This window comes from Pygoscelis adeliae, unplaced genomic scaffold (genome assembly GCF_000699105.1).
Source record: "Pygoscelis adeliae isolate BGI_AS28 unplaced genomic scaffold, ASM69910v1 Scaffold628, whole genome shotgun sequence".
NCBI lineage: Eukaryota > Metazoa > Chordata > Aves > Sphenisciformes > Spheniscidae > Pygoscelis > Pygoscelis adeliae.
In genome coordinates this window covers 496,690-514,243 of record NW_008825408.1, presented here as the reverse complement: position 1 = coordinate 514,243, position 17,554 = coordinate 496,690, and the positions used below count along the sequence as shown (strand labels likewise).

At 48.3% G+C, this 17,554-nt stretch overlaps 1 protein-coding gene across 1 annotated transcript in view; it reads right to left on the bottom strand.

Moving 5' to 3' along the window:
* Positions 1 to 17,554, bottom strand: part of RUSC2 (RUN and SH3 domain containing 2) — a 51,456-nt gene that overhangs the window by 24,239 nt on the left and 9,663 nt on the right. Inside the window, exon 2 of the mRNA XM_009330425.1 lies at positions 13,387 to 13,492. The gene's annotated coding sequence lies outside the window, so the exon portion shown is untranslated. The remainder of the gene's footprint in view (positions 1 to 13,386; positions 13,493 to 17,554) is intronic.

Genomic DNA, 17,554 nt, shown 5'->3' with positions numbered 1-17,554 from the left:
GTAGTATGTGTATTCCTGCTTAGGACACAACTAGCGTGAGGCAGGTATTGTCTCCCAGTCAGAGGAAAAGAAGCCCCACCTGCTTTGTGCACTTTGAGTTACAGAAGACATCAGAAATAGCTCAAACAGCAGATCTATACCAGCTAACACAGGAGCCGGACAGTGACCGAACCAGTCTCTCCCATTTCTGTGCTCTCTTTCTCCATGACTCATCATCTGGCATGTGGCACTCTGCAGGAGCCACTTATAGGCCATGACTCACGAGCATCCACCGAGGTGATCTGGGCTAGAACCTGCTCCTCCTTCTCCCCACCAGCTGTCCTCTGCCCCAGCCCCCACCACATATGCTCCTAATTACTATATGCAAATCCACAGAGGAGAAAAAGACTAATGTTTCTAGCTGCTAATATCACACCGAAATTGCTGCTGAATTAAACTGCAGACACAGTAAATCCTTTCTGTCTGCAGACACTCTAGCAGCAGCAGCAGCAGCAGGAGGAGGGACTACACTTCTATAGCACCTTTCTGCCTGAGCACTCTGAAAGCATACTGAAGATCTTACAAGAGCAGAAATTACACAATTCCTTTCTGAAACATGGGTCTGCCTGGCTGCTGGAGTCTGGGTGTTGCAGGGCTCCCAGAGCACTCAAGAACCCACACATAAAGGAAAAAAATCCTGTAAGCAAATGAAACTGCTGGGCAGAATCAGTAGCTGAAGATGCCAAGCTTAACTCCTCCTTAACTGCACAGCTTTGGCCAGGGCTTAGCTGCAAAGCAGGGCTGTCAGCTGGCTGCCTCATGAACGTGCTCCTTTTACAGACCTGCCCGATGGGGGACCCTAGGAACCAGAGGCTGCAGTTGAGTAGTGACAAAAACACAGCCAGGAGTTGTGGGTGAACCAGAGCCGAAGCCAGCAAAAGTGTGGACTGAAGGTTTTCCCACCTTCTATGCCTGGGAGCTGTGAGCTCAAAACTCTTCACCATGGGAGGGCAGGGAATAAAGGGTCCTGCTGAGGGAGTCAGGCATCAAACTCAGCGCAGCTTTGTGAATCAAAGCCTGCTCTCTTGACCTGTGCCTGCAGGCACACAAGATGGCAAAACTGCTCCCAAAGTCTGTTATATGGCTACACGCAAGGGTGAATGAGCAGCCGTTCTTGCTCAGGTGTGCACTGCAGGGGCGAAGGCTCCCGAGTTGATAGCAAGAGGTGCAGAGGGCACAGATGCTTCATAGGGATGGAGATATTCTCAACAGCACTGGAGATTTCAGGGGTTGCTGGGTATCTGAAGCATCCCTAGAATTACTATACTTTGGAAAGACCTCTCAATGAGAGGTCACAATTACTTCCACTGGGCCCTCAGGACTTTCCTCCCTAACATTTACTGGAATCTGGCTTCAGACAACTCGGTGTTGCCCAGACCATGGCAAAGGAGAGGCTCTACTTATCCAAGGCTTACGGGAGGATAATTTCAGAAGCAAGTTTCATCTGCACAAAGAAAAAGCACATGAGAACAGCTCCATCTCAAGTAGCTCTATATCGCCTACCACCTTCATGACTTGGGGAAAAGAGATTATGGCATCCTGGCCTGTATCAGAAATATTGTGTATCAGAAATGGCGTGGCCAGCAGGAGTAGGGAAGTGATCGTGCCCCTGTACTCGGCACTGGTGAGGCCGCACCTCAAATACTGTGTTCAGTTTTGGGCCCCTCACTACAAGAAGGACGTTGAGGTGCTGGAGCATGTCCAGAGAAGGGCAACGAGGCTGGTGAAGGGTCTGGAGAACAAGTCTTATGAGGAGCGGCTGAGGGAGCTGGGGTTGTTTAGCCTGGAGAAGAGGAGGCTGAGGGGAGACCTCATCGCTCTCTACAACTACCTGAAAGGAGGTTGTAGCGAGGTGGGTGTCAGTCCCTTCTCCCAAGTAACAAGCGATAGGACAAGAGGAAATGGCCTCACGTTGCACCAGGGGAGGTTTAGATTGGACGTGAGGAAAAATGTCTTTACTGAAAGAGTGGTTAAACATTGGAAGAGGCTGCCCAGGGAAGTGGTTGAGTCACCATCCCTGGAAGTATTTAAAAGACATGTAGATGAGGCGCTTAGGGACATGGTTTAGTGGGCATGGTGGTGTTGGGTTGACGGTTGGACTCGATGATCTTAGAGGTCTTTTCCAACCTTAATGATTCTATGATTCTATCAGCTAAGCCCTGAAAGGGACAAAGGTCTGTCTTCACAGTGAATAAGGTCTCACTGCCATACAGGTCAGCACACCCATACAGACTCCAGCCACTCCACGGCTGCATATCTTCACTATTGCTTCCAGATTAAAACTGGCATTGCACTTCTGTCCAGACAACCCCTTGCAGGAATCACAGCTGCAAAACAATCCTGAACCCTCCCTGCAAGGCAAAAGCATCAGTGATCACTGGAGAAAGCCCAACAAATAAGGAACTCAGTTTTAAGATAACTCAGTTAAAGAGGCTGTAAAATCATGCTTACTGTCTATTCAGCCCAGAGCTCCACGTATGTAGGAATCACTCACTACCAAGCGAAAACCAAACATTTCTGGCATGGCAGATTACAGATGTACAACCCCATGTAGCAACATAGCAAAAGCAGAACAGGCAGCAAAGGTGGCTACGGGAGAGTGAAGTAAAACCACAGCAGGGCCAAGTTCTTGAAATAAGTGAAGTATCACCCCACAAGCCACTGTAAATAAAGCAGCTAGAGATGTCAAAAAGCCCCAGCAGGATTATTTTCAGACTTGAAAACAGCGGTGGTGCCACGGTTTGCTACCAGGACTAGGTAGCCATGTCCCAGTGAATAGGAGAAGCAATGCAGGTATGGCATTACCTAGCAGTGATGGGCATCACTTCTGCCAGACAGCCAGAATGCCTGCATCTGCAGAGCTGTATTATTTTTAAATGATGCAATCCTACATGGATGCAATCCATGGATGCATGATTAAATGATGCAATCCTACACACTGTGCGCAACCAGATCAGGAGCTCCAAAATCAAGCACAAACAGAAAACATCCCAGCAGCAGCCTGGTTTTATTAGATGTTCCCCTTCACAGTGCACATCTAAATGGTTTTTCAAACAGCAGCTATGTCCAACAGCTGACTCCAGCTAAGACTGCAGGAAACTTTAACCTTTCCTAGCTCTAGGTAGTTCTGCCAAGGCCAGAAGCAATAAATGGAAAAAATTTTCTGTCTCTCCAAAGCAGGAATATGCAATAAGCAATTCAATGGTCTGGAGGCTGGCAACACCCTGACTGGGGGATGATAGCATGCTACAAAGCAAAAAGGCTGAGTAACAGCCCAATAAAGGCAGCATCTGACGAGACTAATGCATTAAATTTATCATGCCCTCTGAAGGACATCAGGACCACATACACTTTTGCTGCTGATATCCAACTGCTTTTAGACCAAAGGCTGGATTTTGCAATCCCTTGAAGGCAGCTGGAGGAAAAGACCTCATAGTACACAGGTTTGAAAAGGGAATTTGCCTCATTACTGTTAAGACTCTGCATTTCTTGACCCTTTTTTGGCCAGGTCCCTGAACAAACAGGTCCTCTGTAATCAAGTCCAAGTGCTGTCTGAATCTCATTTCAGCAGAATTCAGGGTGGGTGAAAAAAAAAGCAGAATGATTCCCAAGATAATGGGACAAGAAACTTCTGAACTGGGAACAAATCCTTGGACCATAGCAAGACTGTGCAAGATTAGAAAACACTCTTTGAACGCCACAGCAGGTCTTGATATGACCTCCCTGACCAAAACAAGTCTATCAAGAATGCTTTTCTCAAGAAAGACAAAATCAAGGGCAACTGTTGCCACTTTCTCAGAAATAAGAGGGAGGAGAAAGACGTGACGGACAGATGAACATATTTAATCTTCATGGATCAACTGCTACAGGGAAGTTTTGATTTCAGCACAGGAACACAGACGTCTGTGGGCTGAATCAGAGGGGTGAAGCCCCGTCCTCCACCTTTGCCAGCAGAGTTCAGATGCTCTGCATGAGGTGTAATAACCCCAAAGTGGGCAAATGAGTGACCACCTGCTCCATTCTCCCCTCCAGTCACAGGCAGCCTCCCAGGTGGGAACAGTTTACATCTAGAAGCGGGTTTCATAACCCGCCCATAGAAAGTTAGGAGCCTATACAATCACAGTGCTATATATTCTTGACATCCCTTATAGTGTCCCCTTTTTTTTCTGAATTCTTGCAACTTTTAGGGCTTGTAACTTCCTGAACCAGTGAGTTCCACGCCAAATTACACAGCGCAGTAGTAGTTATCTGGCAGTCCTATTGAACATACAGGCATTTAACTTCATTGCTTGTCCCCGGGCTAGGGCAGGGAGAGTATCATATTTTCTACTACATTTGCCACCCCTCTGAGCATTCCCAAGCTTTTAATTCTGTTCACATACAAGAGTATTCCCAGATCCTTGGTCCAGTCACCAACCTCTCTTCAAGTGTCCTCTTGATTTGTGGGTGTATTTGTATGTTCGCATGGCCAGCAGCAAGGCAGAACTCAGAGGATCCGGATAAAACCGCAGCATCAATTTACGTAACAGAATATTTTCCATGCGACAGAACTAACAAAAGGCAAGCCAGAACCTTAATAAAATACTTATGAAGCAGACCAGGCACTCCTAATGATTACACATACTTTTCTTCTGAGAGGAAAAACTTACCCCTTGCAGGAGCTGGCAACCCAAACCAAACTCAGCTTATAAAGCTCTATTCGGGACAGTTTATTTTAGGATATCGCTCCACAAGACAGCTCATGTGCTAATTAGGCTTGGAATGACTGGGCTCAACAGAGTATTAAGGGTCTAACTAACTAAATCTGATAACCCTGGATTAACCAAGGTCTTCTGCTGAGGAAAGCCTTGCTGGGCTGCAGAGGATGCACAGACCTATTCACTAGGAGAAAAAGCGAAGGCAAACGGGGATGATCCTTGGCTCTGCACTGGAAGAGCAGGTCAGAGTACCAGGGGACACACGAAGACTACCGGAGGGATGACCACTCTGCTTCTAATCACTTCAAGTGTGTTTGAGAGACGTGAGGAGACACCTTAAGACTGTAGGCTCCCAGATCTTCCCAGCTAGGACACGCTCACATTTGGACACCTCCTTTCCTGAAGCTGTTGTGTCCTTTCTGTACGAGGTGTCTCAGAGAAAAGAGTAAGTTCCTGCAACAAGTGGTGAGGAAGAATTTACCTCTCCTAAGCCCTTGCACTGGGATGGGCCTCAACTCAAACAGGAGGTTTCAAAACTCTGCAACTTCTGAACATGTACTATAAATACACTGGGTAGACTTATTCACACAAATGCCAAGCCATTTGGGAATATTCCTGGGCTTTGAAGTTTGACAGCAAGATTCGTGGACTAATTAATCACAGTATGTGAAAATTATTCCTATTATCAGTTTCAAATAACCCTCCTTAATTTCCTGGAATACTTCCATGTTACATGCAGGGCAGCACATAAATCATTATCATCTTTCTCTAGACTGTTCATTATTTCATATCATGAACCCTACAGTTTCCCATTTAACACAAATAATTCCCATTTCTTCAGTCTCTCCTCTTATGTGAGTTTTCCAGGACTTTGTGCAGTTTTCTGGGCAGTTTCTCGATTCCCTCCAACTCTGCAGTCATGCTTCTGAGCTGGGGTGACTAATTGCACACAGTTTCCCAATCAGCAGTGGGATGTCCCCTGCTTTCTGTATCAACATTAGAAGACTCTGTACCATAATCTTCTATACCATTTCTTATGTACCCTAACATTCATATGTAGATGTTCACCAAGTAAAGTTCCTTATGACCAGGGTGACATCCAGGTACTTTTTGCAGTTTAATGACATGAGTTTAATGAGTTGGAATCAATTTAATAAATTTAATCAGTTTAATGATTTGGAACCTTATAAAGTGTACTTTTGTGACTATCCTCTGTTACACACATTTACATTACATAGCATCAAACTCAAAAATTCAAGGTTTGCAACAAGAGTAGCCTAGAAGAAACCAGGGGATTTTTCTCACATATCTGTTCTCTGAGGAGAGGAGTTTCTTTTTGCTGTCTGTGGAGTTTGGTTTTAGGGGGACGTGCTCCCTCAAGTTGCACAAATTCTTGGCATACGTGTGTGGGGAGAGGTCTTCTATGTTGCCACGCAAATTCTCCTCATGGTCCCCCAAGAGATAAGAGGGTCCTCAATGTCTGACTAAGGTCTGGGCTGAAGGTTGTTTTCCCTGGTGAATTTGCCTCATTAAATCAGTGAGGTCTGGTGGCTTGCCTCCATGAAAGAAGATTCCCCTTTTGTTTTGATGGGCAGGCCAAGAGGTTGTTGTGGTTTTTCTTTTCAACCTCAACTCATGCCAAGGCGAAAGCAGACAACAAGGCAGTAGACCAAAATACTGGCTGTCGAACATGCTCTGGTACAGAGGGGAATCACCTCTCAGTGCCTCCAGGACAAATACAAATGCATTGCTTCAGATTGGGGTGTTTCTCCACCGTGCAGTACCAAATCATATCAGCAGCGCAAAGCCTGGGAGAGGTCAGCGTTACAGGATGGAGACATTCTTTGGGGTCTCTAAAGCTTGTGCGAAGTCACCAACAGAAGCACAGAGAACAGAAACCCCAGTGGGTCAACGACTACTATCAGTGTCTCAACAAGATATGGTCAAACATAAACTGAATGACATGTGACTACAGCGTTCCCACCTTTGTGCATTAACCACCCTCATGCCATTGCTTGTCAATGCTGGGACGTACCTGTTTCTGGCAGCTCCTGTCCTCTCCTCCTCTGTTATTGTGCCATGAACTGGCTAGCCCTACTATACTAGGGTCTAGAGACCTCCAGGCATGTCCGAGGTCCCCCTGTGCTCCACACCACCCCACCCTTCCTCTGACCCAGTCCTCCCCCAAAACAGACAGTCTAAGAGGAAACAGGGAAGGGAAGCACATGGGAACGAAAAGGCTGTCAGGCTTACTGTAATAAGTTGTCACCACCTTCAGAGTGCTTTATAAATACAATAATTATAAATAGCAAGTGTCTGCAGAAATGAAAATGAGGCATATGACATGGAGCTGAAAGCAGGAGGAGACATCTGGGTAAGGAAGATGATCTCCTCAATGGCCATTTCAAGCACTATGACGTGCAGCTGGAGATAAATCTCAGCAGTAGGTTAAGTTAGATGTCACTGACTGTGGACAAGAGAGAACAACAGAAAACAGCTAAGTGCAGATGCCTCCTGAAATCCACTTGCTGAAATCCCCTTCCTGTTCTTCTGAAGGGTCAAGCTACAATCACTGCTCATGATAAGCCACATCCAGGCAAGAAATCCCTTAGAAGTGACTACAACTACTCACACACTAACAAGTGGTGAAGGAGAGGTCAACCAGAGTAAGCCAAACCCCAGGGCAGATGTGTCACTCCAGGTATCGATCATTAGAATGAATTAGGCAAAGGCAGGGAAGATACGCTGTGTGGGCCAACAGTATCTTGGGACCAGAGATATGAATTATTTATACCTCCTACTGGATCTTCTCATATATGGGCTTATGACTCTACAACCTGAGTTAGTGGGAAAGGTCTGAGGGTGGGACTACAGGGAAAAATGCCATGTAAGCAGGCTCTGGAACCAGCCTCACTATTAAGAACAGTAAATTGCACTGGCGCAAAGGTCCAGACGGGTCATTCTCCCTGCTGAGAAGGACATCTGTGAGGACAGCTATGCTATCTGAGCTACATGGAAGACACATGACAATGCAGCACGAGGCACACGTCCCTGCTCTTTGCCATGGGAACCCCAGAGAGGGACCAAAAGAAGGTGGCCTGGTAAACAATTCAGGTGAATTGGACCCGCTTGGTGAAAGGAGGCTAAGTAAGCATGCGGTTGCTTCTGCACCGTTGCAGGCAGAGCAGAATGGAGAAGAGCCTGCTGACTGAAAGCATTTAGGTCAGACTTCTCCAGAAGTGGTGGCAGCTGGTGCCAGTTTACAAAGAATAAGGCGCAGTTCTGGAGTTAAAACAAACCGATGAGATTAGTCTAACTATGTATGGAGCAAGGACTCTCTGCTCCCTTAAAGATAACACCTGAAGAGCCCGTTCCTTGAGGGTGAGAAGAAGCTGAGAGAGATGATCTAACTGGTGCTGAACTGGGTCTGTGTTAGGCAACACTCAGGAGCACAGATTTTCCACAGGGTTGACTGAATCACAGTCAAGCAACTCATCAGCTCAAACCTCACATCACAACTTGAGTTCTCGTGAAAAACTAATTTTCCTGCAACTGTATGTGGGTTTTTTTCTGGCACTGGTATGCAAGAGAGCTCCTGAGCGTTTGCCAGAGCCACAGACGCTCAGGTGAGTCTCTTGCACATCTGGGAACCACAAGAAAGACAGACTCTCCCAGGCCAGCACCCATCTCTTGTCCATGTGTCCCACCCTTCAAGAAGAGAGCACTGTCTAGTCACGGAGGTGACAGTGGGTCCCCGAGAAGTATCCAGTTAAAATCTGCTGTATATTTGCCAAGGTCTTCCCTACAGGCTGTGGGTTTTTTTCCTGTAACTCCCAGAGGAGAAAACCCCCTCTTGCCAGAAGGAAATGCTAGCTCTCATCACTCTGATATCTGTGCTACTGGCCCAAAAAGCACAACAGGGCAGTGACACTCGGTCTCTGCTTCCAGGGAACATCTTGCGCTGGAGCAGAGAGCAGGTTTGGTGGTTGTTCCAGTTCCCCATCACATGCCAAGTGTCAGTACAAACCATTGCTGCTATCACTCAAATATTTATTACTTATCACTCAAAGGTACTGCCAGCCCCACACCCTCAGCACTGCACAAAGGCCAACACACGGTCTCTCTCCCAGCAAACTCAGAGGGTGAGCCTCAGCCAGAAGCTGCCATCACCTACATTATGGCCACTCACCTACATTGCAGCTCTGCCTCCTGCCTTCCTCCCATTTACAAGAGTTAACAACTGCAGTCCTTCCCCCCCCCATCTGCCGATATAACCACCAGCAGCCCAGTAGGAAACAAAAAAGCATTGTCTACACGACCCTGAGGCTGCAACACAACTGCGGTGGGGAGAGGAAGAGTTTGTGGACGTGCTTGCTCTTGCGCTCATCTTAACAGGTATGTCCCTGCTTTGATCCACTTCTTTCAGAAAATGAACATTAAAATCATTTTCATCAAGAGAGAAAACTGGAGCAGAATCAGGGACCAGAGCCATTTTGACAGCCTGTTTCTTTCTCTTTGGAGAGTAACCAACTTTCAGATGAGTGCTAGAGCATGCATCGAACCTGCTCAGCAGATAACACAACAAATCCCTGCTAAGGCTAGTTACCAACACAATTGTCATTGATCATTGCTATGGATTTCACCCCCTGCCAGCCAAGCTCCCTCAGCTCCTTCAAGCCTTATTCTGCAGCCTTTCACATAGCTCTGGAAGGGGGTGGACTTTTGGCTCTTTTGGACTTACAGACTGGACTGCCAGAAGCACTTTATCCACATCAGGACTCTTCCCACGAAGCAGCACAGGTAGCAGACAAGTGAGATTTCCCACTACTGGTTGGACTGCAATGGCTTCCACAAACACGGGGACAAAATCTTTTCATCCAGTACTGCCCTACAATTCCACAGCTGACAGGGAGGCACCTCCACCTCCACTCCTCTGCCTCTCAACCCCCTGGCACAGATCTCTGCATCTCTCAGTTTTGGTTTGCTTTTCTTGGGTTTAATCATCAGAACTGTGCCTACTGAGATAAGGTATTGCCCAGCATCTATGATCCATAGAAGTGGCTTTGGTCTGAATATCTCAAGTTGACCCAGTTTATATTAAACAGAAGGGTAAAAAGCAAATAGCTCTGTAATTAAACCTTTTTAATTTTTAAAGAGCAGATCTCTGGCGTATCAGGGAGAACATTTATAAAGCCAAAAAGAACAAAGAGCTTGGAGACGTACTGCAGAAAAGACTTTGAATGTACATCATAAGTAAAAAAAAAACATCTGGAATCACCAAGCAAGGTGAGGAAATTAGAAGAGCAGGGCTCCTGACCAACCTGAATGAATAAGCACACCAAGGATATTAGAGGTAAGTAAAACAGCATCTTTGGTGCTGTTTTGGCAAGAAGAATATTGAAGCTGCGGCGACGACAGGTTAGATAATACAGAGGAAGGAGGGTGCAGAAAAGGAAATGAGCTTTTGAAGAGGCAACAAATTCAAGAAGATGAATGCACTCAAGTCAGAGGGATCAAGAATATCTTGATATCAGAACAATGAAAGAATAGTTGCATGATTGCAGCTGGCAACAGGGCTTTTGATAAAAATACCTGTGAGGAAAGAGAGGAAGGAGGGGAAGCTGTGTGGCTGGCAAATAATAAAGGTGAAGTCTGCACCTGTTTCGAAAGACAAAGGAAAGTGATTTCCCGCATTAGATTTATCAACCTGCCCTTAGTACTACATAAGGCTTTCAGAAAACATTGGAAAAGAATAATAAGACTGGGAAATAAATGAAAACTGGGGCAAAGCACAACATGGGGTTGCAAAAGGTGGGCTACTGTCTGGCTATCAGGAATAATACCAGCATGAGATCTTGACTCACCAGGAGCATCAGACTGGAAGAAAATTAAGATCTCTGGGACAAAGAACTCATTTTTTGTTTGCTATCACAGCCTCAGACACCTGAGAGGCGGTAATGGAGCCGTGGGCAGGGCATTCCCAAGTCCACAGCATATTCTCCTGGGCTACCTGCACTTTCTGCAATGCAGGTCCAGGTCCCTTGGATCCAGAAAGCCAGATGCATTTTATCTCCAGCATTCTGCATCAGTGCAGCGAGGAAGACACACAGCAGCAATTATATCTCCTTCCTGTGAATTACTTCGGTCAGCTCCAGTAACGAGAACCTCTTGCCCATCTTTTAAGCATCTCAAGGCAGAGATTACCTGTGCACTCTCACTGCTTAACAGATGCTCTTGTAAGAGTGGCACCTACTAGCTAGGCACAGCCTGTATGTCCTGGGGAGCGTTCCCATCCCACACAGCAAAGGAGGCTGCATCACCTTCTTTTTATTCCTTTAGGCAAGAATCATACACACAAACTATACACAATTTTTCTTCCACACCCTGACACAAGTATGGGTATCCTGCATAGGTATGTCCTGTTGCATGTCTTGTCCTCCAGCCCACAATGCACCTACAAACACACACGTGCTGTTGTTACCCACCACCAAGCTCCTGCAGGAGCCTGTTCTGCAGCAGCACCACAAACGCAGTCTGGTACACACCTATAGGAGCAAATCCCGCTCCCTGCTCCCATCGGGCTGAATGGGACAGAGACCTGGAGACACCGAGAGGGCTCCCACGTCCCAGGGCAAGATAGGGAGCTGCAGTTCAGGAAGCCCTATGGTGCCTCCAGGACACTGTCACAGAGCTGCGAGCAGAATGCACTCTGCTCTGTGGTTTTGCTGGAAGGCCTCTCCTTCCCACCTGGCACCCTGCACTGAAACTCTGGGTTTATCTTCTTCACTGGGTGTAAAGGCCAGAGAGCCTTGCCCACTCCATCGGGATGGAGAGGGAGCAACCAACTAAGAACCTGCAGCAGCAAAATGGTTCCTTCAGAAAACTGCTGCAGGCTGTGCTGAGGATGGCTCCTACCTCCACAAACCCCTTGGGGCCGCACACAGCAGTGACCATCTCAGAGAACACAGTGAGAGGCTGGAGAATGACAGTACAAACAACACATTTACATTCCCTGACAATGACATCCCTGAATTTCCTCCCCCATGCCCTCTACTGCTAGTCTCTGACCCACAACCCCCTGTTCCTCCAGCTCTGCAATGCCCCTCACACCTGCCTCTTCTGCTCCACAGTTCCTCTACAGCTCTGCCAAACATTTACCGTTTTATCTACATTTTTCCTACCATCCTGTTGCTCCTGACAGGCCGAAAGATGCTTTATCTGAATTATTCTTGAGTCACTGGAAAACTGCAGAAAGCTTTTGTGAATAGGTTAGGCCTGCCAAGCTCGCTCTTTAGCAACACGGGTATATGAGGCTGTAGGTGTTTGGAGGTAAAAAAGCAGATCTCTACTTCCCCCATACTCCGTCCACCTTTACAACACCCATCAATCCAGTCCCTGTATGATCTGTTCCTCAACAGCCAATGCTAATGTAAATCTCATTAACACTGCATTCCCCTAAAACACCTGCAATTGCAACCCCACATGCTCAGCATCTTCCATAACCCCAAAAGATTGCATCTGCTATTTGCTTATTCCCTTTTGTTACTACATTCCCATGTATACCCCTACAGCCACATCACTGTACCACACATACGGAAATCTCATTCCTTTATACCTTTGCCTTATTGTTCTCACTGACTGTCCTCCTGAACATTGCCTCTCCGGCATCTATACCCCTATCCCACATATACCCTTCTCTTTGTTCAACCCCTTCTCCCTTCGTGTTTGCAGAGGCAATTTGATGGAAGGATTTGTGCAGAGGGTGGGGGAGGGAAGAAGAAGGAAGGCAGGGAGGAAAAAGAGGGATTTGGCTATGACAAGACCATGTAATTAAGCTCTAGTAACTGGTACCCAGCCTGGACCCCTCATTTCAGTAATTAAAAATAGTAATGCCTCCATTCCTAGATAACCTTTCGCATCCGATCTGTAAAAAGAGGCAGGGAGAAAGCATCCATTTACACAGCCAGCACAGACACACCCTGGGCAACACAAAGGACTCCAGCCTGCACAGAGCCCATGTGTCTCTTAGCAGAAGAGTAACGTTTTACCTGCCACAATATTTTACCCTAATGCCTTTTGAGCAATTGATTTACCAGTATTTAGAAAAAAAAAAAAAAGAAAGAAAAAAAGCCAAAAGCCACACTGACAGCAGCCTTTCCTCTGTCTGCGTCTTTTGTTTCTGGCTTTTCATGGAAGCGCTGTCTGTCAAAACAGCTTTTGAGCTGCACAGCAGCATCACTGCCAGGGATGCACAGAAAGCATGGTAGCTGATGGGACCAAAACAATCCGTGTGGGCTTGGCTGTCATGGCAGGCACAATGGAGAGCTGTGCGACGGCATTGTTGGGGCGAAGCACGGCTCGCCTCTGCACAACCAGCCCCGGACATGACAACTGCTATTTCATAGCTACAATGGACAAACACACATTCTGCACAGCAATACCAGCCTCCTCACTCGCTTACATCCATTATAATCACAGCAGCTCCGAAGCAATGCAGCCTCTGAAGTGACAAAACAATCCTAAAATCTTTTAAGCTTCATCGGGTAGCTGGCAATCTCTACAAAAACAAACCGGCCACTTTGCAGGACAACGAACGGCCTGAAAACCATCAGTATGACTAACGCCCACCCCGATCATTTCTCCATCTCACCTTTCCACAGATCCTCCGTTCCCCGTCTCCCCTCACTGAACACGCTCTGCTCCGGCACTGCTGAGCACTCGGATTCCAGCAGGCTCTGTGCTCTCTCACCAGGATGCTGTGGGAAACACAAAAGTAAAATTTTTTTTTTTATTTTTTTCTTCCCACAGCTGCATCCGTGGCAATGCAGAGGGTCTGCGCAATCACATCTCCAATGCTACTGCTGCTGCTGCTGCTGTGACGTTGCTGCGTGTGAAGGAGCAAGCATGCCCACAGCACCGCCGCTCCGGCTTGCAATCAGTCCCTGTGGGACCTCAGACAAGGCAGGGGATGGGAGGGAGCATAGAAGGAGAGCAGGGGAGATAAGTCGAGCTGGAAGATGGAGGATTGATTCTTACAGGAATTGGGAAATCAGGAAGATAGCATAAGGAGAAATAAAAAGACTAAAGCTTATGCCATAAAATAGAGCACCTTATTCTGTGATGAGCTTGGGTTTCAGATGTTGCATGGTTGCAAGCTGCCTGATCTTATCTCCTGGCTTTGCAAAGGAAAGCAAAAGGAACCGGAGTGCTGTGTTCCTACCGTTGATAATGGCAGCCAGAGCCCTTGGAGATAACATGCCAGTCTGCAAAGCAACGCACAGGAGGAGGATGGGAGGACTTATTACTGAGAGATCAGGAAGACTACAAGAAGCTTCTTGAAGCTTCTTTTACGTTTCTGCAGTGCCTCGTCCTAAAGAGTTTCACCAACAATATCTACACAGCACCCCTGAAACACAGCCACCCGTGGAGCAGGATGCAACCACCAGCACTTCCCCCGGTGCCAAACACACCTGCAGGGACAGGATGGCTGAAATCCCTGCTGTCACAGGGAATCTCAAATCAAGATCCCAGCAACTATTAACTACAGCTTGTGATTAAAGTGCTGCCCGTAACCTGGGCTAAATCCTGGCACCTCTGCATAGCAATCCACGGCAGATCTTCCTTCCTGAAACAAGGGATCACCACCTGCAAAAGCCCAGGCTCTCTTGCTATCCTGGGGCCATATGAAAGGATTTTTCCATCACCCCCTTTAACCAGAAGCAGCTGCAACCTGCTCCATAGGCAAGTCAGTGCAGTTCCTGACAGGGCACAGGTAGCTTCACCAAGGGACACACGTGGCTACTTCTGTTTTTCTACCACAGTCTGGGCATGACCACGCACCCCAGAAACTCAGCTGTGCTCCAGGCTGTGCCAGGAGAGACGTTTCTAGCGCTGGAGCGGCTGCCCTGAGACATCCATCCTGGAAGGACCACTCACATTACGGCACTTTGCCATTTAGCCCTGCTCCTACAGCCACCACCATGCGCTGAGCTAAGCAGAGCTCAGAAAACGGAGTGTCCACATTGGAAAAAAGCAACCCCAACGAGCCCGAACCAAACCCCATCTCCTAAACTGAGGGGAGCAGGTAAGTCAGAGAAGAGGTAAAAATGTCACACAGACACACAGTTCAAAGAAATGAGGAACTGTCACATGCCTGAGTACTTTTTGCTCTCTGCCATGATGCACCCAAAGCAGCAACCAAATAAAACAAATACAACAGCCCGGACAATACAAGACTTTGCAGAAGCTTCTGCCTCTGGAGAGGCCAACATAAAAAGCTATGCCAGAAAAATGTTAGACTCATTACCGGAAGTGGCTGCCAATTCTCTCAGACCCCAGACCACCAGAAACTTTTCAAATATCTCTTCAGGTAACATTCAAATGAGATTTCTGACTGAAAACCCAGTGGCTGGTGGGTGGCTCCCACAAAGGGCTCCAGAGGCAGGAGTGCAGGACTCCCCCCGATGCAGAGAGACCCTTCCACCGAGAAAAGAGAAAGGGCCCGGGGCTGGCTGTGGGCTGTGCAGCCCGTTTGCAATGCACTGGTGCCAGCATTGCAGATGCGGCTCTGCTACTCACCTCCGAAACACTGGGAACGATCCCTCAGCCCATCCCAAAGCTCAGGCTCCGCAGGTCCTTCCCGAGAGGCCAATGCATCTGCCCCATCTGTGGTACTTCACGCTCCCCAGCCCACTGCTTGCCTTTCCTTGCATGCCTGGGACCCGCATCACCACCGTGTCCTGTTCAAGCAGCAGGGACAAGCCCCAGGGAGGATGCAGGAGCGAGGGACGTACCTCCATGCCTGGCCATCACAGCAAGCAGAAAGCTAGTCCTGGCAGGCTCTGCTCCACCCAAGCAGCATTAAATGAGACTATTTACTGTACTCCCATTAGCCTGCAGCCCCTAGACCCCCATATGGCCAGTCCCATTGTATTGTCAGCATTAATTAAGGCAGGCTCAAGCAGACTTCTCTGGCCTCTTCAGCTGGGACAGTCGGGGAGCAGCAGCAAGGAAGGAGACAGAGAGTCTCAGCTGTGGAGCTCTGTGCAGAACAAGGAGCGTTTGTTACCCAGGAGACTCGTTCCCACAGGAGAGAGAAGAATGGAAACTATTTCGATGCCCTCCCCAGTCCTCCACAAGCATTGCCAATGCTGACGCCAGGAGGTATAAATGCTGGCAGGCTGAGTGCTTGCCTGCAACCCTGTCCCTGCCACAGGACACTGGCATTAACCAATTCACTGACAGCAGCAATGCCTGCCTTGTGTAGCAGACAACGCACACCAGAGCAGATGGAGTCAGGGGGCTGTTTTGTTAAAAATCAGACAGAGCAATGCAGCAGAAAAGGGGCTCCCTGAGAAACACTCCCATTCACATATCTGTTCCCAACATAAACATTTGTATCCTCCTCCCCAAAAGACGTTCAGCATGTTCCCCCCACCCCAAGCTCACGTGGCCTTGCACCTCTGCAGCAAGCACACCTTTGCTGCATCTCCCTCCCAGGATCTGCCCCTCTTAGCAACAGTGGAAAAAACTGATGTGCTGTCCCAAAGCTTCGTAGGTAAGTAAGCGATTACAGGCGCTAATGGGGAAGAAGAAAGCTCTTTCTTGGGGACTGTCTTCTAGGAGATGACTTCTCTTTGATCACAGAGATGAGTCGGTGCGAGAAGGGGAGCATGGCTGACTCCACAGTCCCATGCAAGGAGGGGAGCAGCAATACTGCAGGCTGGTGACTGCGCTCCTTAGAGAAGCAAGGTGAGGGAGATGGAGATGCCAGAACATGCCTGCCCCTACAGTAACAGGGGTCCCTGTCACGCGTGGCCTGGAGAGGTAGGGATAGGTGCTTCCCACACTCCCCAGCACTGCGGGGTGCAGCTTCGCAGGAGAAAATTGCTTATCAAGTAACGTCAGTCTCATTACTCACAGGCATCCTGGGTGTCAGGCAGGGTTTTTGCCATCTCGCCTCCTTCCCCCTTGCTCCAAGGGTGTGAGAACTCAATGCACAACACGTTCTCCCACCCATGAATTCCAGTAAGGAGGCGCATCCTGTTCCCAGTGCTGGGCTGCAGCAGAGCTCACCACTTCAGGGGGGCCCCATGTGCTGCACTCACACTGGACACGAGCTGTGTGTGTACAACAGCGCTTGCTGACAACAACCGGGACACAAATAGATCATCTAGGTGGAAAAAAGCCCAACACATTTTTGTCTTGGCCTCGGGCTCCTTCCTTCACATACCATGTGGGAATTGGCTGCTAAGGTAAGCATGCCCCCACCTACAAGAACGAAGAAACCTTTCCACTTTTACTGCAGTTGTACAGCAAAATCATCCACCAGCAACCCAAGCCTCCCACCTATTCACTGCAAATCTGCTCCGGTGATCTGTGAACTGGAAACAGCTCAGCCCCAGATTCCACCCGGCTGCCTGGGCTGTAGCTCTGACACCAAGCACCGCGCAGGAACAGGTCTTTAACCACCCCTCACCGTCAGGCATGGTGCACAATCTGACCACCCTCGCAGCAACCAGACAGCCCCAGGGCTGCTGCCTCTCCACCGCAGCTCACAGCTATAACCCTGCACAGGGAGCAGCCTGCTGCCTCCTCCTAAAGGATGGATATTTTGACCTAGCCCTCATTACCTTCGGTGTGTCCATGCCTCTCAAGCAAACAGAAGGTGGTACGAGCAACAGCAAGCTCATTGCCACAGCGGACAACCTGTGCCTTGCTATCTGCTGGTGCAAACAGCACAAACACGCCTAGGCTACAGCTTCTGGCTCACCAAGACCCCATTTGTAGCAGGGCCACAGGGGAGGGACATTTTCACT